This window comes from Mirounga leonina, unplaced genomic scaffold (genome assembly GCF_011800145.1).
Source record: "Mirounga leonina isolate KUSES-001 unplaced genomic scaffold, KU_Mleo_1.0 Mir_168, whole genome shotgun sequence".
Taxonomy (NCBI): domain Eukaryota; kingdom Metazoa; phylum Chordata; class Mammalia; order Carnivora; family Phocidae; genus Mirounga; species Mirounga leonina.
This window is the reverse complement of record NW_023270426.1, coordinates 38,996,072-39,021,618: the sequence shown is the minus strand read 5'-3', so window position 1 is coordinate 39,021,618 and position 25,547 is coordinate 38,996,072. Positions and strand designations below refer to the sequence as shown.

General features: G+C 37.2%; 1 protein-coding gene across 1 annotated transcript in view; it reads right to left on the bottom strand.

Moving 5' to 3' along the window:
- Positions 1-25,547, bottom strand: part of RNF180 (ring finger protein 180) — a 187,226-nt gene that overhangs the window by 159,506 nt on the left and 2,173 nt on the right. The window lies entirely within an intron of this gene.

Genomic DNA, 25,547 nt, shown 5'->3' with positions numbered 1-25,547 from the left:
TCATAAAAGGCAACTGCTGAAGGGCCAATTAAGTAAGTTAATGCAGGGGAGCCTGGGTGGCTCAGTCGTCAAGCATCTGCCTTCGGCTCAGGTCATGATCCCAGGGTCCTGGGATCGAGCCCCTCATCAAGCCCCTCATCGGGCTCCTTGCGCGGCGGGAAGCCTGCTTCTCCCTCTCCCACTCCCCCTGCTTGTGTTCCCTCTCACGCTATGTCTCTCTCTGTCAAATAAATAAAATCTTTAAAAAAAAAAAAAAGTAAGTTAATGCAGTGGCTTTAAAAGAGTCCTAACAAAGAACTATAACTATTCTTCTAAATAGGAAGTTTTAAATACCCACAGCATTAAATTTGAACTATAATAGAATTTATTGAGTTGTAGTTAATTATGTGAAAATGGGGAGTACTTATTTTAAATTGATGGCAAAAATTCCTTATCCTGAATGCAGTAATTTCTCTTGTATATCGTACTCAATGGAATAGTTACTATACTACATCTTGTGGTATATGTAGTCAAACAAAAAGACTTAGAGAACAGCCCTACCAATTGTGTAGTCTATTTTTATACCTGAGATTTCATGTAAATAATGTAAATTAGACCATTCTGGCAGAAGAGTTTCACACTAATAAGGATCCCAAAATAGGTGGAGTATATTTATTAACTAGCCTGGTAACAGTTTATTCGAAAGAAAGGAAATGTCTACTAAGCTATCCATAAGGGACTAACTTCCCTGGCCACATTTCCCCATTTGTTAGCTCTGTCATTTTTCATTCATTCATTCATTCATTCAACATTTACTGACAGCTAATCAAATGCCACACAGTGAGTTAAACTCCGGGGGGCAACAAGCTGAGTAACATGTATTTTCTGTCTTAGAGGTACTCACTGTGCTATAGCTCAACAGTTTTCCACCTGAGATCATTACATTCGCTTGGGAAGCTTTAAAAAATGATGCCTAGGCCCCACTCCTAGAAATTTTAACTTATTTGGAGATGGGGAGGGAATTAGGAGTGGGCACTTTTTAAAGTATGGTCAGGGTGAAGACAGAGATGTATTACAGAAGCTATTAACTAAATTGGAACAGCTGTTAAGGACTATAAAAGAGGGAACACTGATGAACCTTAACCACATTTAAAGGATTTAAGGAACCCTGCCTGGGAAGCCACAGCATGCCCCTCTTGCAGCCCATCTACCCCTGCCTGGGAGGGCACAGCATGCCCCTCTTGCAGCTAATCCCAGTACTGTCTCCATGGACATCGTCAGAGCCCAACTCAGTCCAATTGCCTACTCTGTTTAAACTATGTCCTCAATAATCTCAATAATATCTTAATTTGCAAATGTCCTATCTCCTCCTGCTTGATGTGCCTTTCTTCATTGTTGAAACCCTCTCCTCTTTGGCACTCCTTTCTCCTCTCTTCATTCTTAGTGTCTTATGTCCTCATCTCCCTTTTAACCACAAGCGGCTCTCAGCCAAGAGTGGGGACTTGCAAGGAGGGGTCCTATCAGAATCAATGATGGAGAAACTCCCTATCTGCCTATGTTCCCCCCCTCCCTAAGATCCACACACATCTCCCGGTTCCTCCACCCCTCCCCCACATATCAACATTTTTCCATGCTTTCTTGGGATGCAAGTATGTAATTAGAAAAAATCCTGTAGGTGAGTCTAATCAGTATTCACTGAAAATCACTGAAAATTACACTGTGTGACAAGTCTTACATCAATGATTTCTAAATCTGTATATCTGATTTTTGTCTTATTCCAAAGCTCTGGAGAAATAATTCCACTTCCAGATGTCAACTGCACATCTCTAAATGAATCTCTTTCAAGGGCCTTTGTACTGGCTGTTTGCTGTCTAGATCTGTGCTACCCCATAGGGTAGCCACTAGTCAGCTGTATTACTGAGCACTTCAGATGTGGCTAATTTCAACTGAGATGTGCAGTAAGCATAAAGTACACAGTGGATTTTGAATATTTAGTAGGAAAAAAGAATGCTAAATATCAATATTTTTACATTAATTTCACATTGAAATATTTTTTAATATAGAGTCAAGTAGACTATTTTGTAAAAATTAACTTCACTTGTTTTTTACTTTAATTTGACTACTACAATTTTCAAATTACATCTGTGACTTGTGTCATGCAGTTGGATGGGACTTGTCCAGACCTCCTTCTCACAGGTGTGTGCCTCATTCTTATCACTCAGATCTGAGCTCAAAGTTATCCCTTAGTAGCATGGTATACTCAGCACCTGGGGGAGTTTATTTCAATGTAGGTCACAGGGCCACATTCCCAGAGATTCTAGTTCAATGTTTCTATGGTAGGAAGTGGCATATTTAACAAGCACACTAGGTTATTATTAGGGTGATCCAAAGACCACACTTTGAGAGACACCAACCTACAGAATACAGTCTATGCTCCATATGTCAAAAAAGGTCCCTTAGGTGTAGCTCAAGGGATCTCTGTGATGGAACTGTTCTGAATCTGACTGCAGCAGTGTTTATATGAATCTATACATGTGATAAACTGCCCAGAACTAAATACACCCCCCACACACACACACGAGTGCATGTAATTGGTGAGATCTGAATAAAGTAAACGATTTGAAGGGTATACAGGATCTCTCTGTGAATCTATAATTCACAATTCACAGTCAGATCTACAACTATCTCGAAAGGAAAAGTTAAAAAAAATTTTTACCACATACATTAATAACTCAAAATTTTTAAAAGTCATAGTATTTTTACCAATTCAATGTCCTGGCATACTTATATAATCCTCTATACTGCCTTTTCTCAATACTTTTGGCTGCATACTTTTTGATTGCCTCTTTGTACAAGGAATATTTTCTATAAGGAGAGTAAGAATATCATATAGTCTTTCCTCTTCAAAAAAAAAAAAGCAAAAAGTAAAAACCAAAGCCTCTTTATACCCTTAAAATCGGACTCCCAACTGTTTCTCAAATCTTGGCATCCCCTCCATGAACACTCCACCAACACTAATGCAGATCTTTGTGCGCTTCCCTAAAATTACCTTTTTCACGCTCATACTTTCAATTTGCTGTCCTCTCTTCCTATAATATCATTTCTCTTTCCCCTGACTTTATGTTAAGAAACACTTTTTACCCTTTAAGGCTAAACTCAAATTTTTCTTTCACAGATGCTTCCCAGGAAAATACAATTACACCGTCTTCCATGTTCTTATAGTACTTCATACACACCTCTATGGCAGCACTAGTCATGCTGCATCACACTTATCTCTGCGTACGTGTGTCCTATCAATAACTACAAGTTCCTAAAAAGCACAGTATTCTATTCAACTCTATATTCTTCCAACCAAACATGGTACCTGGTACCAAAAAAGACACTCAACAAACGTTCGTTGAAATCGAATCAACAAGATCTGGGAGATAGCTCAGCTCACACAAAGTCTTTTTCCAATACCAAGTGTTAAGTATGTCTGGCCAACTGTCAGTGGGACAAATCAAATAGAGATCCTATTGTAAAATGTGAGGAGCCCAAGAAATAAAGCTATGTTTATATATATATATATCTTAGCTTAAAAGGAGAACTGGAGGTTACCCAACAGTGATATAAGAGAGTTGAGGTGGCTTCTGTCAAAGAATTTATGCTAAAAGAGTCAAATATGGTAAATGAACCTATTAACAAAATGGTAGTCTTTGAATAAATCTGAACACAGCATCTTCATTGGCTGATAACTCAAACTCATCCCACCTCAGCACCCTAGATGCTAGTAGTGGTTCTAGGAAGAGGGAGCTGTATAAGTAAACTAGTGCAAACTGGTTTCTTAACTCTGTGATACCCTGGGGTCCAAACAATTTTGGGTAGCACACATCTGCACCACATAGCTTTTTAATACTTTGAGGACTTTGGGGTAGCAACTAGAGTACTACAGAAGCAAACAAAAAAGGAACAGAGATAGGTGATCTTGGCAAATAGTACAATACAAAAATGAACTAACTGCCGAGTGCATATGGCTGTCTCACAATGCTCAGAAATACATACAGGGACTGTTCAGAGGGGCTGGGTTCTGAGTCAACAGATGCAGAGGACAAACTGTAGAATTCTGATATTATTGTTCATATGACTACAGTGCAACTTACAAGTGCGTAAGGCCTTAAGAATTCAGGTATAGGGGTGCCTGGGTGGCTAAGTCAGTTAAGCGTCTGACTCTTTATTTCTGTTCAGGTCATGATCTCAGGGTCATGGGATCAAGCCGTGCATAGAGCTCTGCGCTCAGTGGGGAGTCTGCTTGAGGATATTCTCTCTCTCCCTCTCCTCTGCCCCTCCTGCTGCTTACACTCACTCTCTCTCCCTCTTTCTCTGGCTCTCTAAAATAAAAAAAAAAAAAAAAAAAAAAAGAATTCAGGCATAGTAGTCTCTGGCTGCTTTTCTCACAAATCCTAGTCCTCATTTCTTCCTCCAGTTCTGGTCAGATCAGATATATACATTTTTCTAACATGGAATGCTGCCCTTGGACCCTAGTTCTTCCCACCATGTCAGTCTTTGTCATGCTAACCTTCTTATCTCCTATCCCACACCTGTCTCTTGGACCAAGCTAGCTACTAATACCTGCTTGATTTTCTCCATGTTGCCTGTTCATAGATTTCCCCTTGGCTGTACTTCATTACCTATCCTGATACTCTCATCACTTTCTGGTATTTCCTCAATGCACTGGGCATTTGGAAAATAATGTTTTCTTGAGTTATGCATATCTCCCAAATATCAACACATTTCATTACAGAATATCACAAAGGTCACATGAGTTAATATCACCACCACCCCCAGCAAAAGTTATTTAAATATTGGACCACAGTCAAGCTCATAGTGGTGGATACAAGTTTTCCAAAGTGCTCATTTTTGTTTAAAGCTAAAATTCCATCACTTGAAATAAAGACTGCCAAATATCCAAGTCCAAAGAACCATGGTTTGTCAATCATTTAAGTAAAAATGGTATGCCATGGAAAGGTGTATGGTTCAGCTCTCAACTAAAACACCTGAAAGAGCTTTTCCTCAAGACCACCATCAGCTTTTAGCATACTGTAGAAGTGCTTTATGCAGGGACGCCTGGGTGGCTCAGTTGGTTAAGCATCTGCCTTCAGCTAAGGTCATAATCCCAGGGTCCTGGGATCGAGTCCAGCATCAAGCTCCTTGCTCAGCGGGGAGGCTGCTTCTCCCTCCCCTTGCTTGTGTGTGCGCTCGGGCTCTCTCTCTCGTTCTCTCTCTCCTGGACAAATAAGTAAAATCTTAAAAAAAAAAAAAAAGAAAAAGAAGTGCGTTATGCAGTCTTTCTTTTTTTACTCACATAGAGCATTAAAAAGGTATTTCAGAGGAAAGATTTAAGATCAATAATATGTACCACTTCAATAAGCAGTTTTTTTAACTGCATATGAGGGTAGTGAAGAATAAAATGACTACTAGTATAGTTTGTCATCAATGCCTTGATTCTCCTAAGGGACCAGCAGTTTTAATCACTATTGTTTTTGCATTAATGAAAATGTTAACACATTAAAAAATTTTAGGCAAATGACATCTTAATATTACCAAGAAAACAGTTTGGCCAGATTCTCTGAAAGGTCTTAGAGACACAAGGGACTATGGACCACATTTTGAGAACTTCTATTTTATGTAAAACTGCTGTCCCCAAAATGTTGCCTATGAAAATTTTATTTCTCACCAATATCTTTTAAAATATTTAAGAAGGATGTATGAGTCCCTATGGAGAAATATATTTATAATGAATTAAGTTGAAATTTTCTGTAAAGCTAACAACTGAATTATAAACTCCATAAAGAAGCTTCATTCCTGTCTATTTCTATTTACCACTTTTCCTGGTAAAATATCAGTATTTGGTACAGAACTAATTCCACACTCCTGGGTCTTCAAGATTTGCTCACTTTCTCTGTTGTTCATGAGCTTAAACTGGACCTGAAGTGGACAAAATTATCAATTTTAAAAATTAACCTAAAATTAGAAAACATGAATAAACCACTTAACAACTTTAAAAACTAAAACAGAACTCAAAATATTGTCTCCAAAACCCATAAAAAATAGGGAGGGAGGTCCAGACAAAAATGATCTAATTGGCAAATTTTACTGATCCTTTAAGAAATGGGTAGTCTTTATAACTTATGTAACTATATAACTTATATAAAAGAAAGACTAGCTCCGAAAATATAACTTTTACCTATCAGGTAGACAAGGATACATAAAACAAGGTGAGTATAAGAAAATTATATACCAATTTATTTATGAACATAGATGCTAGAAGCCTAAATAAGATAGTAGCCAACAGAACCCATCAATTAAAAGAAAAAAGTATTTTGACCAACTAAGATTATTTTCAGAAATTCAAGGAAGGTACAAAATAGAAAAGAAATCTATTCAATATATTCAACAAACTAAAAGATTCAAAGAAAAAAACCACACAACCACCTTAAAAGACGCAAAATAAAACTTGTGAAATTCCACACCTAATCACCATTAAAAAATGAAAATACTTAGCATTGTAGAAATAGAAGGAAGTTTCCTTAACTTGACAAGGAGGGAATTTATTGAAAACTTTAGTAATTATAATACTTGATCACAAAACTTTTAAAAGTATCCCCTGAAAATCAAGAAAAGAAGACAATGATGCTCACTATTCACCATATTATTCAGCTTCATAGCAGAACTACTAGCTAACACAATAGAAGGAACATAAAAGGTTTAAGGACAGAAAAGAGTTAATAAGTGAAAACGAAACTAAATTTCTTTTCTAATAAACGACATCCTTTTTTTTTCTTTTTTGTGCTGCAGATGTTTCCATCCTCTTAGGACTACATACATCGCAGTGGGTAGCAAGTTTGTTCCTTGATACTGAGGAGAAAATGTCTGGATAAACAACATTTCTCCCGCACGCGCGTGCACGCACACACACACACACGATTTCTTTGTTCCCTTACCACGTTGCTCATTCTCTTGATTTTCATCTCCACTACATCACTTTTATTTACGTGGTACTGTATATAAAACTTTCATATATCGGTATATGTATTTGGCTTAAAATGTTTAAATTCAACTTTAAAAAAAAGATTTTATTTATTTATTTTAAAGAGAGAAAGAGAGAGAAAGAGAGCCTGCGCTCTTGAGCAGGGGGAGGGGCAGAGGAAGAGGGAGAGAGAGAATCCCAAGCCGACTCCACCCTGAGCACGGAGCCTGGCCTGGGGCTCGATCTCATGACCCTGAGATCATGACCTGAGCTGAAATCAGAAGAGTTGGACCCTTACCAGACTGAGCCACCCAGGCGCCCCGGAATTCAACTTTCTGATTTACATTCAATACTTCCAGTGTTAGTAGTGAGCAGAAGGACACCCCCTTCCCCAAGTACATTTCTTACCAGTTTACATGGTAAGAATAAAAATCGTGGAAAATATTCTCTCACCCGTTCTCCTTATTGGAAGGACATAGTGTGCTGCTCAAAGAAATCTTCTAGAACACAATGTTACATTTAAGAATAAGGTATTGCGGCACTAGTAATGAACTAATTCTAATGTAGTATTGGTTTCTCAGTCTGGGTACTTACTTACTGGTACATGTACTCACTTTGTGAAAATTCATCAGGCTGTACACTTGTGATCCATTTCCTTTTCTCTATGTAACAACTTTCAATATAAAAATTACTTTAAAAACTTGCAGTGACTTTAAGTCAGTGCCTGTTTCCCTCTCCCCTACCATATAATCCCACGGTTGCCTCTATTTGAGAACAGTGGGTAAAGAATGCTCAATATGGAGCAATATCTATAGTGGCAACTTTCATCATCTAGTCCTGGTTACGAGGTCAGTTTTTATGATAGGTGAAAGTCAAGGAATTCCAGTGGGAATGGGACTAGGAATCAGAGATGTGTTTTCCTACCTCTGTTTAGAGCGGGATTACTTACCCTTTACCAAGGAAAAATTGGAGAATACAGAAAATGTAGCAACGTGCCCCTGCTGGTCTCTCATTATAAAACTGATGTGCCAAAAATCAGTTTATACATGGATACAGTCCTAGCCCCTTTCACCACCAAAGAATTGGTTAAATGCTAAAGAAGCCTTTTGTAATCCAAATCCTGAACAAGTTGGAATGGGTCAAGATAGAAAAACCTAATGTTAAGACCTCTCACATAAGCATAATAGTGCGCAATGTGCTACTCTCCACCCCAACTTCAAGTTTAACACATCAGACAACAACAACAACAAAAAACCATTTTTGTGTTTCATGCATAGAACTTTGTATTCTAACTTTTCTATCAAAATAGTAAAAAAAAGAGACAGTTTTAAATTAGTGATTTCCAGCAGTTTCATCATCTTTATATATTATTACCTAATATTTGGGCAGAGAGACGGAGGGATGAATAGGTGGAACACAGGGGAATTTTAGGGCAGTGAAACTACAGTTTAGAATACTAGAATAGTGGATACATGATGTTATATGTGTGTTAAAACCTACAGAACCATATACAACACAAAGAGCAAACCCTAATGTAAACAGTGGACTTTAGCTAAAAATAATATATCAATATCCGTTCATTAATTACAACAAGCGTTATCACACTAACAGTAGATGTTAATAGGAGAAACTGTACAGGGGGAGAGGAATACATGGGAGCTTTCTTTACTTCCTGCTCATTTTTCTTTTTTTTTTGTTAAGCTAAAACTGCTCTAAAAATAAAGTGCATTAAAAAATATATAATTATTTTGATGTCTAATAATAGCATTATTTACTCAAAGTTATTAGCATTCGTTAACAAAACAAGGTAAATTTATTTTTGCCTTGGTTACTTAAATAATTCAAAATAGTTCTTCCTCTGAAATTTGATATAGTTTTTTTAAATATAAGAACAATTTCTACATTGTAGAACAGGTTTGATACCTGTTTTGGTTTACTTGGGATACTGTAACAGAATACCACAGACTGGGTGGCTTAAACAAGAGAAATTTATTTGCTCACAGTTCTGGAGACTAGAAATCCACTATCAGGGTGCCAGGAATTTGGGTCTCTCTACCTTCCAGACAGCTGCTTTTGCCCTGGATCTTCACATGGCCTTTCCACCACCCATTTCTGGTGCCTCTTCCCATTCTTATAAAGATAACAGTCCTATTAGATTATGGCCTTACCCTTATGACCTCATTTAACCTTAGTTACATCTTTGAAGGCCCTTTCTCCAAATACCATCATATTGGGGATTAGTGTTTGAACAGATGGATTTGGTGGGGTAGGTGGGGGGGGGGGCAGAGTTCAGTCCATAACATTTCTTCCTCTGGTACCCAAAATGCATGGCCTCCTCACATGCAAAATACATGCACCCTATCCTAATAGCTCCAAAAATCTTAGCCCATTCCAGAATCAATTCCAAGTAGCATCTAAGTCAACTATGTCCAAGTAGCATCTAAGTCAACTAAGTCATTTGAAGTATTGTTGAGGCAAAATTCTTCTACAGCTGTGAACCTGTGAAACCAGAACAATTATGTGCTTCTAAAATACAACGGTGGGACAGGCAGAGGGCAGACTCCGTTCTATGCATGAAATACAAAAAGGTCTTTTTTTGTTGTCTGATGTGTTCAACTTTAAAAAAAAAGTCAGTGTAAAGAGAAAAATCTGAAAGAAAAGAGGAGACAAGTCCCAGGCAAGTCTAAAACCCAGCAAGTCAAATTTCATTGGATATTAAGGCTCAAAAATAATTTTCTTGCGCTCACTGCTCTGCCCTTGAGGGCCCACCGAGGTGGTGGTTTTGTCTTCTGTCCACTGCACAGGTGGCTCGGTACCTTGACCACAGGAGGCAGTCTTGCCCCCGAAGCTATGGGCAATGACAGCCTGGCCAGACGAAACTACACAGGAGGCCCCACACTATGAAACTCAGGAGGGCATAGCCTTGGCCCCCGGGCCTGTGTACTCAGGGCCTGCAAAGGCAGTGGCCATCCTGCTGATCTCAGTTACCCTCAGGGTCATTCTTCCCTTTTCTTGAAGGATAAGATATGCTCACAGCTGGGTAGCTCTCTTGTCCTGTTTTATAGGATCCCATAAATTTAAAAGCCTTTCTTCCCTCTGTCCCCTTCAGTTCAAACTGGCAGTGTCTCTGCTGGTATCTCATCTCTATTCTCTGTGTTTGTAGAGAAAGCTAATTAGATGCAAAGGCATTCTCTTTTTGGAGGAATTAGACAACATACCTATTGGATTAGGGCCCGATCCTATGACCTCCTTTAACCTTAATTACCTCCTTAAAGGCCCTTACTCCAAATAAAGTTACATTAGGGGTTAGGGCTTCAACATATGGATATGGGGGCGGGGAGACAGTTCAGTCCATAATAGTACCTAGAGATACCAAGCCAATTTTCTCAACTTTCACATTATTAGAATGCTCATGTTTTATTGTGTTTCCTGTTAAAGAATGTGTAAAATAAAAGTTCTGGCATAAAAGAAAAAAATACTTAGTTCATAATTCCTCAAAAGGCAAAAGTTATCTGTTAGTGAAAAAGAAAGAAATACGGCCAAAGAATGTACAGGTCCCTTATCAATTATTTATGAATTTCTTAAATATTAGAACCAAAGGACGTAAAATTGGTAAAAATGTGATACGAGTAATACATACGAAATTAGAAAATAAAACCCTAAACTGATTTAGCCAATTCAAACCATCTCAGAGCAAATAGCATTTCTTTTTTTTTTAAGAAAAAACTAATGAAACTATACTACAGTAAGAGTTGATGTCAACCTCAACTCTCAATACCATGTTAACTCAGTATCATGTTGCTATTATGTTATCTAAATGATGAGGCATCTATATCTCTCATATCTGCTCAAGACTGGCTTGGAAGCAGTAGGCCATAGATAAATATGACAGTGGGAGTCTATTTTCTGCTGATGAGATAGGATTCCTCTTTAATGTACAACCAAAACAGACATTAGCTCTTATAAAGGAATGATTACATGGAGGAAAAATAAATAAATAGAGACAGTCAGTCTTAACTCTGTTGCAATGATGACAGCAGTAAAAAATTTCTATTAAAAGAAATTTGAGTATTTATTTTTTTTAAAAAAGGATTTTATTTATTGATTTGAGAGAGGAGGAGAGAGCATGAGCAGGGGTGGGACAGAGGGAGAGGGAGAAGCAGACTCCCCACTGAGCAGGGAGCCAGACGTAGGGCTTGATCCCAGGACCCTGGGATCATAGCCTGAGCTGAAGGCAGACACTTAACCCAGTGAGCCACCCAGGCATCAAGTAGTTCATATATATGTGTGTGTATATATATATATATATCATATATAAGTATATATATGATATATATATATATATCTTTCCTATATATATGAAGTTAATAAAAATGTACTGATGTCTGGCAGGATTTTTTTAGAGAATGACTACTAAAATCAGAGAAAATGACTTGCAAAATAGGTATATTCCACTACTGGTTAAGGAACACACTGGTCATACCTTCTGGGGGTTTAAATTTAAAATATGTATATGATTTTTTTTGCTTAAAAGCATCATGGTGTATTTTCAGCTTTTAGACTAAGGCATAGTTTGTCAGCTAAAGGTTGTATACTGGAAGTGTTTGGTACATTATGTCTCCATAAAATGAGAAGGATTATTCCTTTTGTAATATAAAAAGCAGAATGTTCTTAATGAAAGAGAAATTTCATTGTTATATAGGACACAGTAACCCCAGAAGTAATCCACAACTATTTCACAGAAGTGGGCTTTGGAACCATGATTGTGAACATGAATAGGACATCTGATGTAGTAAATCTAATGAAAATAGCCTGCACAGATATTATTTTGTTCACTGATGCCAGGTCGGCTCCCCTTGCTGATGGTCGATCTTGATGTGTGTTGTCAACACAGAAGAATAAAATGTGCCCAAATCCAAGCAAGCCAAAGTAAAGAAGTATCAATAACACTGTAATCAATTGTCAGTAAAAAGTTACAAAAATATAAATGACTTAGTTTTCAAAGTAATAAACAGTCACTACATTTGTTTGTGACCTGTATAATAACACATCAAGACCCAAAAGTAACCTTATGTTAAGCAGAAATTAAAAAGGGGTCTTACAGATACGACTAGATTCCTATGGAATTTATATGCCTTATGTGGCTTAGTAGTTATTTCTAGAACACACGTTATTTAGTGAAAGCTAGCTTACAATTCAGCGTTCCTCTTCCATTAGTTTTCAGTCTCTCTCAAGGGTATCAGATCCCATATAAGTACAAGTAAGGGACTGAATTGGGTGATTTCTAAACTGCCAATCCTGCAATTCTAGACTTAGTAGCTATAGAGACTAAAATGGCAATCAGAGCCAGCAAATTATTAATTCTAAAAATATCTAAGTCACAAATCACAGAGAGAGCACTCAGTCTTCTTCAGTAACTGTTGATGTTACACACTTCTGGATTCAAATGTGATAAAGTCAACTTCAACAGCTTTATTTAAATGGTGCGGCATATACTTTGGTATTCACATCCAGAAACATTTTACTTGAAAAGCACCCAACTTTTGTTGATAACCAAGTATTGAGTAGTTCACACTACCTCATCTCCATCTACTTACCTCTCACCCATCCTCTCTTCTACCTCCCCTGGAAATGCTGAACTCCTAGGCATGATGCAAAGCATATTCAATTTTAAGGAGAAAAGGTAATATGAATTTGATCCTGTAGTAGCTACCAGTTACTTCCTACCTTCTCCTGTTAACTTCTTAAGCTACATACTACAATGTAATACCACCTCTTTATTCTTTTAAATTCCTCCTTTTTCCTTTTCTTTCTCTCACAAACATACCTCAATCAGCCTTGAATGCTCACTGCAGTTTTTCAATACAAGTCACACTTTTAAGAATTGTTAAAAAAAAAAAAATCATCGAAGAAGCACAGACATTGACATTTTGTAACTTGTATTTTGATTAATCTTGCCCATTTTAACTGCTACCATTCTTTGGTAAAAGAAAGAATGAATTTGGGGCACTTGGGTGGCTCAGTCAGGTAAGCCTATGACTCTTGATTTCAACTCAGGTCATGATCTCAGGGTCATGAGATTGAGCTCCGACTGGCTCTGTGCTGGGCGTGGAACCTGCTTAAGAGTCTCTCTCCCTCTCCCTCTGCCCCCACTCCTCCCGCTCATGTGCACACATGCACATGCCCTCTTTCTGTGTGTCAAAAAAAATTAAAAAAGGAATGAAATGATGTTCTAAAGATGAATGAAAATAATAGTGTGTGGGACACATATATTCACTAATTTCTTCACGCTACTTTCTAAGGAGAAAATATGAGAAAAGGTAGAAATTACATACTGTAATTTAACAGAACTGTAAGGAAAGCAAGATACACTTTACAAATAAATGGTGTATTTTTGTATTCACATGTAAATATTAGAAATCACCATTGTTAAGTAAGTCTGCCATTTTTTGTTCAAGGAATAGCTTTAGTCATTTTGGGAATTTTTGAGCAATCTAAAATATGTCTAATGTATTTTAAATAAAACTCCCAATAATATTCCTAACTGGAAGAGACAGTAGGAAGATGAAAATAAAATCAGGATTAATTTAATTAAATTAAAATTTAATTAATTTAAAATTAAGCTTTGAAGCTACAGATATTCATTCATTCAATAAGTATTTGCCAAGCACCTACTACTTTTTCAGGGAATACGAAGAATAACACATACATGTACTATGAACACATATGAGAAGTTGAGAGGGGTTCTAAGCCAGTTGGGTGGGAGAGCATACACAAAATCATCAGGGTTCTGGGAGGGAAACATCTCAATAAAGAATTGATCCTGAGGTTAAATGGAGGCTTATCTCCCCAAATGTTTCTCAGACTGATTTCTTAGAAAAAAAAGAAAAGTAAAAAAATCCCTCAGACTATAAGGGATTTACTTTATGTGAAATATTTTAATATGATGTGAGTCATGGTCTTAATCAAAAGGTGGTACTAAGTAGTTGTCTAACTTGCCATGCTTTTATTGGGTGGCTATATTATTTTTGATGGGTCAAGTATCCACAGCCAAGAAGTGATTCAGATGAGAAAATGGGAGCAAAGACAAGTACACGGACCTGGCTTCAAAATCCATTTTTCCTCTAGGCAAAAGGAACAGTTATACAGAGAGGCTTTTTGTTAGCTACAGAGGCAGCTATATACTAGGTTACTGTGAAAGACTGCTAGATAACTGAGACCAAAAAAAAAAAAAAAAAGTAGCTATGTCCCAATGGATAAAGCACTGACCTGGAAGCCAAAAACTTTGGGCTTATTTTACTTAATTATCTCATCATCTTCCCCCCGAAAGGGTTTACAGCTCCTGGTATTTTACTGCTTGCTCTTTCCTGAGCAGTCTTTACCTCTGAATAGTTCATGAGTTACTTAAGCCTCTGATTAATACTCAAGTCACTGCACAGCAGGTATGACACTAACGCATACATTTGTTTCTTCCTATAAACTGTAAGCTCCCAGAAAAAGGTGTAAGATTTAGTTTTAGATAAAATTCTTTTTTAAAAAAAGGTTTTATTTGTTTGAGACAGAGGGAGAGAAAGACAGCACGAGTAGGGGGCAGGGCAGAGGGAGAGGGAGAAACAGACTCCCCCGCTGAGCAGGGAGCCTGATGAGGGGCTCGATCCCAGGACCCCGAGATCATGACCTGAGCCAAAGGCAGACACAACTGACTGAGCCACCCAGGCACCCCAAGTTTTAGATAAAATTCTAAGTATAAAGCAGAAATATGGTTATTAAAACTATCCATTACCTCTTCTACCAGATACATGCCATTATAATGGAAAAACACTGCTGCAGTAATCCAGCCAAAAGACAAGACTCTGATCAGGGTGGTAGTGGTGGTGGTAGTAAATAACGGTCAAATTCTGGATATACATTGTAGATAGAGCAAACAGGATTTCCAGACAGACTGAACATAGGGTCTAAGAGAAGAATCAAGCATAGCTCCAAATTTTTTAGCATGAGCAACTCTAAGGATGGAACTGCCATCAACTGATATGGGGAAGGATGCAGGTGCAACAGGAGGGTAGATCAGGAGTTCAGTTTAGGATATATTAAATTTGAGAGGCCTATTTGACTTTTTTTTTTTTTTTAAAGATTTTATTTATTTACTTGACAGAGAGCTAGAGAGCACAAGTAGGCAGAGTGGAAGGGAGAAGCAGGCAGCCTGATGTGAGGCTCGATCCCAGCACCCTGGGATCATGACCTGAGCTGAAGGCAGATGCTTAACCGACTGAGCCACCCAGGTGCCCCTTGACTTTCAAATATAACTATTAAGTACACAGCTGGATTCAGGAATCTGGACTTGTAAAGAATGTCTGAGCAGATTTAAATGTGGGATGGTTCTCGAAAGCCAGAAAATACTTAAGATCTACTTAAAGCCTTAAGTATGAAAAACAACCAAATACTGACCCCTCATTCTCACTCAGTTCCTTCTGAGTTTTATTATCTTGGAATATAAACTCTACCATGAGACAAATATAGGGCCCTGTTTGTGGACCTGTCTCTCCAGAAAGAACAGTTTCACACTAAACAGGTGCTTAAGGGACATTGCCAGCACAAGAATACTCTTCAGGGAAGTTTCTCAGTTTGGGGGTCCCTGGCTCATTCTGGTAGTATAAATTCGAGACCTAAAATCTAGAAGTTAAGGCTTCTCAGGTGATTTAGACGACATGAGAATCTGAAAATGGATAAAGGGAAAGAATCAAATAAGCACTTATTCTTCCTTTGCTATACAAACTATTTTAGGGTAACCAAATAGTTAACGAGGAAAAACTCACGAGGCATCATGCTAATAAATGTAGGATGATTAATACAATCACCATTTTTCAACCTCTAATAAAATGACAGATTTAGGGAAAAGAACATTTTACAATGTATGTATAAGGCTGTACCACATGAACTCAACCCTAACATCATAACTAAACAACCATAAGCGAATACAGGACAACTGTATTAGTTTGCTAGGGCTACCATAACGAAGTACCATAGACTGGATGGCTTTAACAGAAATTTTTCTCACAGTTCTGGAAGCTAGAGGTCTAAAATCAAGGGACCATCAGGACTGGTTTCCTCTGAGTTTTTTCTCTTTGGGTTTTAGATGGCTTCCTTCTCATGGATCTTCATACGGTCTCTGGAGGCACCCATCCTGATGTCTTTTTGTGAATCCAAATTTCCTCTGCCTATAAGGACACCAGTTAAGATTGGATAAAGGCCTACCAAACAGCCTCATTCTAACTTAAGCCCCTCTTTAAAGGCTTTATCTCCAAACACAGTCACATTCTGAGATACTGAGAATTAGCGCTTCAACATATTAATTTGCAAGGACACATTTCATCCCATAACAACAAACACCATGCACCTCCTCATATAATGCAATTAAAAGTATTCAGCACCATCTATATTCTTTAAAAAAAAAATTAACCGTCATCAAATCAAGCAAGCCGCTAAATCTGAGAACCATTTTCTTTACTAAATGAAGAATAAGGGAACATGTTAAATGACACCATAAGCATACAACTGGCCGTATACAGAATGTGAAAAATTCTACAAATGACTTGTTTTTTTTTTTTCAACAAACAAATGAATTTTTAAGAGGGAGGAGAAACTTAAGAGCTATATCAGTCAAATGCAATGTGTAGACCATGTTTCAATCCTGATTCAAAGAAATCAACTCTAAAAAATATGTTTTTGATACAAATGGGGAAAATTACACATTAACTAGGTATTGGATGATACTAAAAATGGTTAACCTTGTGGACGTGATAATATAACACTGTTATTTTTTTTAAAGGTCCTCAGGCTAGAGATAAATACGGTAACTTTCATTATTCACAGGCAAAACTATATAATGTAGAAACAAATGATATAATGTAGGAAAAAGAAAAATGAAAGAATAATAGCTATTGAAGCTGGCTGATGAATACATGAGGATTCCTTATGCCATTCTCTCTACTTCTGTGTATGTTTGAAATTTTTTATAAATTAAATTTTTAGATGAGACTCTTCTCTGTGTTCTGCTCAGAGACTAGGCCAATATAGACTTCGGTCTAATCGCTCTGTGTCAGCAGACAATGTTTTTTTTCTTATCTACTGTTATACTGAGAATGTTGCCCTTTCTAAGTCCTGGATTTACAGGGATTTTTCCTTTGCCAACTCCCTGCCCTCATATATACCCAAGGATTCTGGTCTCCTGGATCAGTAGGAGTATTAAAAACAAAATAAAAGAAACAACAAGCCCCTAGGTCAGTGAGCCTAGGCGACCTCACCCTAGGAGCAAGGACAGTTTCTGTCATGTGTCTACTTTCCAAGCTCTCCCCACCTGTGTTCTTTTTGGTTCCGCTTTCTTTTACTTTGTTACAATTTCATCTATGAATCTACATGATACATAGTCAAATATTTCTAGACAAGTTCTAGGTATCTGTAGCATAGGTTTTCAGGTTATCACAACTGGTAGCCTTTCCTTCAGTTAACTACTCCAAGAAAAACTACTTATTCCTGTTATTTAGCAATGTCACTCAGAGTTATAGTCATGAGTCTTAGAATTTGTTCTGAAAACTTGAAAATCCTGAAAGGAAGGTGAGGGAAGAGGATTAAGGTGGATTGAGGGCAAAAGCTTGCTTGCCAGTTTTTTTCAAAAAGACAGAATGGAGGGGAGCCTGGGTGGCGCAGTCAATTTCGCGTCTGGCTCTTGATTTCGGCTCATGTCATATTCCCAGGGTCCTGGGATCAAGCCCCATATTGGCTTCTGTGATCTGCTTGTCCTTCTCGGTCGCCCTTTGCCCCTCCCCAACTCATGCATGTGCTCTCTCTCTCTCTAATCTTTAAAAAAAATGAGAAGGGTAGAATGGAATTTCTCTAACAGACTAAGGGAGAAATGTGGAGAAAGGAAGACATTTCATTCTATACACTCTATAAACAATAAGCAAATAAATGTGCGGCCTCAAAAATTCTAGGCCAGAAATTATGGTTCTAGGCACCAAAATTTTACTTTAGGAAAATCTGAAACATTTTAATTCTCTACACTGAAAGAAGAGTCTGTTGAAAATGCAAAACCAATCATTACTCTCCTGCTTCCTTCAGAGGCTTCCTAGTGCTCTGCTGACCAGGCTGCTGCCCATGCTCTGGCCCGTCTGCCCTATAGTCCAGCGTCCAGCCTTTTCCAGATCCTCCACTCTACTGGCTCCCTCCTCCTCCTCCAATCACTGGATCCCTGGAAAGCTTACCTGTAGCCTCTAGGGAGTACCTCCATATCCTTCAAGTCTCAGCTTAAATACCCCTTTCTGAGGGGGTGGGCATAATAAACTATTATTTTCCACTGAAGACCTTTCTAGTTCTCCCTCAGAACATTCATCACACTTTTAATTACTTGTTCCATGTCAATCTTCCTTGCTGAGTTGCAAGCTCTTTGACAGTTCAATCTACTATAGTGCTGACACAGTGTGGGGCACCAATCAGTTGACTGAGTAAGCAAGTAAGCAGAGGCAAGACCAAAAAAAAAGAAAAAAAAAAGCACTTCCTTACTTTGCTTAAAGTCAAGGCACAATTTATTGGCATCACCAGGGAACTCTCGCAAACACCACCAAAGGAAGCTGGTCTCAGCCTCATAAAGCTGTTATAGAGATTGACGTTTTAGAGGCTCCATCTTAGAAGACTGTCTGAGTTGCATGACATCATATGTGGTTTGAGGACTGTGTGTTACTGGATGTATTCAAATTATTTATAAACCTCTATGGAGCAATCCATCAGAAAACTAGACTTTTTCTCTTTTTAATTAGCAAAGGGCCAGAAAGAGATACGTTCTTTATATTTTTAAACTAAAATCTCTATATATACAACATGAAGTCAAAGGGTTGATATTATTTTAAATACTAGCTAGTATTTTTTGAGGACAGTACTTATTTAACGGCATTAGCTCCTTTAATCATCAGGACATTCCTGTGAAGTTAGAATTGTTAACTTCATTTTATAGATAAGTAAACTGAGGCCTAGAGAACTTAAGTAACTTCCTAAACTATTCTCACCACTTTGTGAGGACAAAGTTCTTAATTTCTTGAGTCTTAAGAGTTATAAGGATAAGAGGAGTGAAGTGGATTGAAGCCCTCACAGTTTAAAGTTGGGATGGGGGTGCAAAGTGCTCTCTGTTAAGCTATTTACTGGAACAGAGAAGGCAAAAACATCACTGGCTGTCCACCCCCACCCCCCCTCCTGCTGGCATCTTAGATGACTACAGTTAAGAAGGGCAGAAGGTAAGGCATGGAAGCGGTAACTAGTTACAACAAGCATCAAGATCTATTTTCAGTCTTGATCAGCTTTTGGGTGGCATCGGAAGCACTCTCCTTTAACCATTCTAACAATAAAACAGGGTCCAGTAAATCAACAGAGCCTACAAAAACTGCACACACTCCTAGCTTACCATCTGGATATTGGTACTTTTTTGCTTTTAACATTTGCATTTTTGCATACTTTACATCACGACATACCTAATGGACCATCATTTATTCTCCCATTTACCACTGTCTGGCAAGCAAATGCTTGTCTACGCAGAACCTGCTGTTCTACAGAGACAATCCTTCATCATGGATTGCTCTGAAATTCAGTGATGCTCTGAACTAAGAAGACGAGGCCTATGATAATCCTAAAACAGACATGCTGCATAGTTGTTCTTTCTGTCCTCCCCTTCCCTGAGGCCCTCAGAGGCTACGGAAGAATGTATAGGTTAGCTTGCCTTTAAGTCTTTCTGCACCTGTGATAAACTAATTTATCCCACATTCTGAGCAGTTACGCATGATTCAGTACCTCTAACATCCATAATTTCTCAACAAAATGTTTAATGATGATCAGTAAGATTTCCTAATGAAACTGATTCGATTTATGACATTTCTTTTAAGAATACCAGTATTTAAGAAAGCAGCAGTGGCACTTTTGCCCTCATACAAAATCTTGAAAGGGATTCCCAAATATCAACTTGACAAAAGAAGAGAAGAGCTTAAATATTTCACTATTTGCAGAACCCCTGAAGCATAAATTGAATACTCTGGATACAAAACATAGTATTCACTCAACTACTACCTATCAAGCCTTTGAAATTAATGTTATATCACAATGCCTTTTAATAATCAATCTTCCTTTGTTCCACAGTATTTCAGAGATTTCATTTTAGGAATGAATCACAGGAAGGCCTGACTAGACTTGGTGTGAAACAGACAAAGTAAAAAAATTACCGTGGTCACTCTTCTGCCCACCGACTCAGATCTATGGTGGCAGAGCTTGCTGATACACAAAGCGCTCAATCTGGTTTCCCTATCTCTAGCAGGCTTCCACCAATTGGTTCCCTTTTCTCTCTTCGGTTCTTCAGAGGGGGCATCATGCACCGCCCTTTATCACCTATCCATTTCCCTGGGAGAGAAACTGACAGGACCCATGAAAATAGGTACAAACTGCAATTGCTGCCAAATACTATCAACAGGCTTCTTTGCATTTCAGCTCTGCAAATGCTCTGTGGCATCCACCACAAACCCCCTACAATCCCACCTGTGCATTTGCTGAAATTTGCGTCAAACACAGAAAGTGAAAGAACATCTAGGAGTTTCAGAGCAGTATCTGAGAGGTTGAGAGGGATGTCTTCCCAGTTTGCCAGTTGGTAAAGGACCTACCCACCTGAGGGAATTGACTGAAGGACAGAAAGAAGCCTCTTAGTCTGTATTCATCAGGCAGTCTGTATCAATAGGCAAGGGTGGCATAGGGAATGAAGGTTCTAATGTAGGGAAATTCTTCTTAGCAGAGGACAATCTGTTTCCTAAGGTCACTTCCTCCTAGTTTTTGTGTTCTATGAGTTTTTTTGTTTTATTTTGCTTTATGTCGTGTTTTCATTTTACTCTACTTCATAGGAACTTAATAAAAATGAGAAAAAACTACACTGGAGGCTGCTATTCAGATACCACTTTTGAACTGGGAAACTTTTGTACAACTTGTTAAAAGATTAATAATTTTATGCATATTCCAGTGTTAAGTTTTTGGCATGTTTACTTCTTATCTAGATACAATTTATATAAGTAAGGTAAAAAGCTGCAAAACTTAGGAAAACACTATTTCTAGAAGAGGAAATGCAAATGGCTAGCAATCATATGGAACGTGTTCAATTTCACCCAAATCAGGAAAGTTAAAATTAAAATAAGATACCATTTCACGACCATTACATTGGGGAAAATTTAAATGTCTGACAATATCCCATGTAAAAACGATATGAAGCAACTTCAAGAGTCTCATAAACTTCTATGGGGAAGTACAACTAGGCACAAGCATTTTGGAAAGCAACTTAGCAAAATTTGGTAAGAGAGAATGTTTATCTACTGATTTTCAGTTTTACATCTAGGTTCTTATGTACATAAAAAATATATAGGAACATCCCATGTTAGCAACACTGTACAATAGATTTGACAAATTTTTGTTCATTGATACAATTTAATACTGTATAGCAATAAAAGCAAACTAAAGGTACATGATCTAGAAAAATTTCTAAATTACATTAAATAAGGAAAAAAGGCTACAGAAATATACTCGTTAAAGAATGACACAACATAGTAACAGTCACAAAAACTTTCAAGGCATGTGCAACAATGTTCTATCTTCTTTACAGATAGATGCTGAGGTAGCCTAAGTTTAAACACATCAATGGGAATAAAAGACACCAAGTTTAGGATAATGGTAACCACTGAGAAGGAGTCTAAGAGGGCTTAAATCTTACCGTTTAAAAAAATCAGAAAAAATAATAAAATGTTAATTTTTATATGTCTAAGTAATGAGAACATGAGGGTTCACTGTATTGTTTATTTGAAATGTGTAATTTTTCTAAACTTCAAATTTTTTATTAATAACATGGAAATCAAATACTTTGCATTCTGTATCATAAGCATTTCTCAATGTTAAATATCTAAAACACTTATTTTGCTTTCAAGAGTACATAAATCAATATTAGAATTGCATTTGAGCCTTATGCACAGTGCTATATATACAATGAGGAGAAAAGGGGCTACAACCATAACCTTTGGGTCAAAGTGATTACCTTTGCTAGTGCTTCTCATGTGTTGTATATCTGAAATATCTAAATATTTTTTAAAAGAACAGATGCTCAATAAACAAACAGATGCTCAAGCCTTATCCTAAACCTGCTTGCATCAGAATCATTGCATTGAGAACCACATACACTAAGGCTGAAAACCACTGATCTATCAAAATGGCACAAAGAGAAAAATGAGCAACCTTGATTGATTTAGACAAGTCACATGGTTGAAATGGTGAAGGTAACAGATTTGCCAATGACACGCAGACAGTTCTATGTCTCCTGTGCACTGTACAAGCAAAACATAAAGTATGAAAAAATAAGTAACTGAGAAGGTATGTATAATAATACCATACCATCTAACACCATAAGGGGGAAGAAAAACATAGTGGTTCAAATGAAATGGATTATTCGTAAATAAAGTGTTCTTGCATGTTAGTAACTAAATTAGACGAGAAAAAAACAGGACATCACAGGACTGCAAGAGAGTGAAGCTGGGTTATTTATTTCCGCAGCTCCTTCCCTGCCTGATCACAGAAAGGCCAGAGCTGTAGCTAGACAGCCTTTTCCACATAGCTACCCTCTTTGTGTTTTAGTCATGGTTCCCTTCTTATATCCGTTCAGGCCTACACACGATAATGGCTCTCACTGCTGCTAGTCCTGGGATGCTTCACCATCCACTGTTCGTTTCTTTTAATGCAGGCATTTCAAGTTAAACTCTTTCAAGTTAAACTCTTCTCCATTACCCTATTTGAGACTGCAATCTATTTTCTACTAGAACAGTAACTGATATAATTATGAAGCATGAAGACACTGTGCCTGAGTATCTGATTAATAAATTTATTTCATAGATCTAATGTTGTAAGCTGATACACCCTGCTATTATCCAGTGTTCTAGTCGATGCACATGATTCAGAAAAAAATATGTATTTAAGGTATGTCTTGTGCCCTTGAGGAAAAAAATCTAGGTGGAGAACAAGTTCAAGGACAAAGTAAATGAAATAATAAAAAACACAGAAAGTAACCAACACATAGAACTACTTGGTAAACTAAAAACAAGAATTAGGGAGTCAGGGAAAGCTTTGTGGAAAACAGTGGTATTACAGCTGGTCTTAGAGGATAGAGAGGATTTAGAGAGCACTGGTCAAGCAGAGTGGAGAGAAATGAGTACTCTGAGCAAGGAAAATAATATAAGCCAAAACACTAAGTTGGGAAAGGATATGGCTGTTTGGTAAGCAAACAGTATAATGCCCGACTAGGAGAGAGAAAGCTTTATTTAGGACTATACAGCCTTAGCTGGTTTTAAGTCAGACAAGTGTAGCTATATAAATATTTATCATACAACTTATATATTCTCCTAAAGACAAGTAGTCTGAGAAAGAATAGTTGCTGCCTTAAAACCAAAAATTCAAAGAGAAGATGGCCAGAAAAATATACCTCAGTTTTAATTTCTATCTCTATTAAAGAAACTTTAAGTAAACAGTCCTCAGTTTACTCATTCTATCATTGGCCCACCTGTCTATACTAGTCATTAAAAGCTGGCTACACTGGTCCATACTCCAAGTCTGGCCCCGTGGATAGATTTGTTAATAGGCTTCTAAATAGGACAAGCAATTCTCATTCAGAGTAACTCTCATGCTTATCTCAGCAATTTTATGAGGGGATGCTTTGAAGCGGCTTTAAAAATGCGTGCTAATGATCTACTGATTGTTTCTAAAGTTTTCCAGCTATCAAACCATCAGTGAATTAATCAGGTAGAGAGACTGTAGAATTTGAGGTCAGTTCTATTAATACAACCATCCCTAATACTTCTGCTTGCTACAGAGAAATTTATCAGGATAAAAAGCAATGGATCTGATTTCTTTAGCTAGCTTTTCTAAAAGATTTGCCAATGAAGTCATTTCCTTAAATTTTTTCAAAATCTAAGAAAGCAATGAAACACCTTGTTAATTAAGTGCTTAATGTTTACAGTACCAAGAATACTTAGTTTTCATCAATAAGATTCTATTTTTATACACTATCATATACTAGGGTGAAAACAAGATTTTTTTTTGAAGATTTTATTTATTTGAGAGAGAGAGAAAGAGAGAGAGATGGCGCAAGCGCTCTTGTGCAGGCTGCAGGAGGAGGGGCAGAAACAGAATCTTGCAAACTGTGCTCATGGGTCCCATCATGGGGCTCCATCTCAAGACCCCTGAGATCATGACCTGAGCGGGAAGCCAAGAGTCGGATGCTTAACCGACTGAGCCACTCAGGTGCTCCAAAACAAGATATTTTAATGTGGGTATTTTTATGTCCCCATTTTATTGTGGACTACTATAAATTGTTAGGGTACAATACAAATTATTAGTTTCAAAATATTTAACAAACATGCAAATGTACACATAGAAATAAATATATCTATGTACAACTATACACACAGACACAGAACTTTAGCCTTCAGGTAGGCACTGTCCCCTTCAGAGTAGTCACTCTGGGAAGGATGCAAAGTTATTCTAACAATGTTGCCATTATTTAAAACTATTTCTAAATCACCCTTTTGAAATTGCTTTCACAGCTTCAAAAATCTTTTAAACATCCTTAATAATGGTAAAATCTTAAAGGTAGAAATGAGTTTCAGAATCACGTAAACATCATTTTATCAAGGTAAGTTTAGTAAATAAAATACAGGTTCAAACTCAGTTATATAGTTTTTTTTTAAATTAAAAAATACAAAAACCAGTACTTATAAAAGTGATCCTAAAAGCATGTTTTTGTTACTTATAAATTGACTAGAAATTTCAAAAGATTCAAAATAATTGTAACTCGCAGTACTTTTGGAAGTATTTACTTGGAATGACCACTCTCTTTCAAAAAATAATTAACAGATGTTTGGGAGAGGGGCAGGGTTTCACGACTCTATGGTCACACTTTGCAGGCACAGGGCATCTTTTTTTCCATGTAGTTAACAATATTTACTTCATTAATTCTCCAAATATCCCTTATAAGAGAAAGGCCAGATTATCATTCTTTTTTTCAGGTGGCTGAATGAAGGATGAGTAAGGAAAGAATTGTGTTTATTTCACGAGTCAATAATTAAGTCTAGGCAATAATGCCCTAACATTTGTGCTATGTAGTGAGCAAAATTTAAATAAAATGTTTTAGCTTTATACTGCCTGATAAAAAGGCATTAAATGAGGTAAGGGGGTCATGAAATATTACAAAGATCTATTAAAATGATTATTAATTCACTGCATAGCTGCCTGAAAGAATTCTTGCTTGATGTAATGACAGCTACTTATTAAAGAGGCTGGTGTCTACCTTAAAATACACTCATAAGCATCCTAATGGAATCTATTTTATCAAAAAAAAAGGATGTTTGGTTTTTTAAATACTTGATTTTAGAAGAAAAAATATCTTCACTTTGAAAAACCAAATATATAAATGAAAGAGAGGAAGAAATATGGGCAGTAAAAGATCTATCAGCAA